At 38.9% G+C, this 1790-nt stretch overlaps 1 protein-coding gene across 1 annotated transcript in view; it reads left to right on the plus strand.

The window, feature by feature from the left end:
• Window positions 1-1790, plus strand: part of DNAH6 (dynein, axonemal, heavy chain 6) — a gene marked incomplete at its 5' end in the record, with an annotated part of 237332 nt that overhangs the window by 190975 nt on the left and 44567 nt on the right. The gene's annotated exons all lie outside the window — the stretch shown is intronic.

The raw sequence follows: 1790 nt of genomic DNA on the forward strand, positions 1-1790 counted from the left end.
ACATTATTATATTTTTTTCTGATTTAAGTATCTCCTTCAGGGTAAGCTAGTTTGACTTCTTTTTCATAGAAGTGCAGTCTTCCTGACTCCCCCTTCTTTCCCCAATCCTCCCCAAGATGGTGTCCAGGCGGGTGGTAAAGTGCACAAGACTAAAAAGTGGCTAGGGAAAAAGAGGGTTGCAGATCTAGGAGGTGGCCAATTCTGATGGTTTCTGCATGGAGTGGCTGGTGTTGCTTGGTTTCTGGACCAGGAATTATAGGGGGTGATGGATTCCATCTCTTTATTTGGAGTTCATCATCTATATTGGTCAGGCTTCTCCAGAGAAACAGAACCAACAGTGTGTGGGTATATATATATATATATATACACATATACATACACACATACAGAGACAGAGAGAGAGATTGAGGTTGAGATTTATTATAAGTACTTGGCTGATGTGATTATGGAGGCTGAGAAGTTCTAAGATCTGCAGTCTGCAAGCTGGAGACTCAAGAGAGGTGATGTGTAGTTCTAGTATAAGCCCAAAAGCCTGAGAGCCAGGAAAGCTGATGGTATAAGTCTCAGTCCAACAGTTAGCAGGCTTGAGACACAAGAAGATCCAATGATTCAGTCCGAGTCTGAAGGTCTGAAAAGACCAGAGTCTCAGCTCAACAGTCAGGCAGGAGGAGTTCCCTCTTATTCAGACTTTCTGCTTTTTGTTCTAGTCAGGTCTTCAATTGATTAGTTGAGGCCCATTCACACTAGGGATGGCAATCTGCTTTACTCAGTCTATTGATTCAAATATTAATCTCATCCAGAAACACCCTCCCAGACATGCCCAGGATAATGGTTGGCCAAATATATCTGGGCACCCTGTGTCCCAGACAAGTTGACACATAAAATTAACAATCAAATGGTCCTAGGCATTTTCCTTTCATTCTGAAATCTGAACAAAGAATTATCATACAGAATTATTAAGAGCTCCTTTGAATTAATAAGAAAAAGAAAACAATGCAATATGAATAAAGACAAAAATATGAACAGGAAATCTCAGAAAAGGAAACCTAAATGCCTGATAAGTATATGTCCAACCTCACTAGTAATTAGAAAACAACAAATTAAAATCATGAGGTGATGTCATTTCACACCCAACAAATTGGCAAAAAGATGACAAAGATGTGGAGCTGTGGAATTCATATTGCAAGTGGGAGTGAAAAATTAGCAAAACTCACTTGAAGGGCCATAAGCAGTACCTATTAAAAGTAACAAATGGTATATTAGTCCATTTCTGTTGCTTATAACAAAATACCTGGAACTGGATAATTTGTAAGGAAATGAAATTTATTGCTTATGGTTTCATAGGCTGAGGGTCTTGGTGGTGGTAACAGTAAACCCAGGGGTTTCACATGGCAGAAAATGATAGAGCAGAGAAAGACTAACCTTTTCATTCACTCTCCTTTTAAAGCCCTCCAAACCACACCCATGACCACCATTTTTAATGCATTCACTACAGTACAGTCCTGCAATCTAACCATCTCTCCAAGGCCCCACCTTTCAATTACCATAATAGGATTTCCCACCCTCTTAACATTGTCGCAATGAAGGTCAAGTTTTGGGGGGACACTCAATCCAAGGCAAATGGCATCCTCAATATCCCAACAAATTGCTACTGGATTTGCATCCTAGAAAAAAAATCAATCACATGGGTACAAGAAGCCATGTTCAAGAATATTTATAGAAAAATTGTTTATAATAACAAAAAAATTGGAAAAAAGCTAAATTTCCATCAAGAAAAATGAGTATACAGA

This window comes from Galeopterus variegatus, unplaced genomic scaffold, assembly GCF_000696425.1.
Source record: "Galeopterus variegatus unplaced genomic scaffold, G_variegatus-3.0.2 Scaffold289, whole genome shotgun sequence".
NCBI lineage: Eukaryota > Metazoa > Chordata > Mammalia > Dermoptera > Cynocephalidae > Galeopterus > Galeopterus variegatus.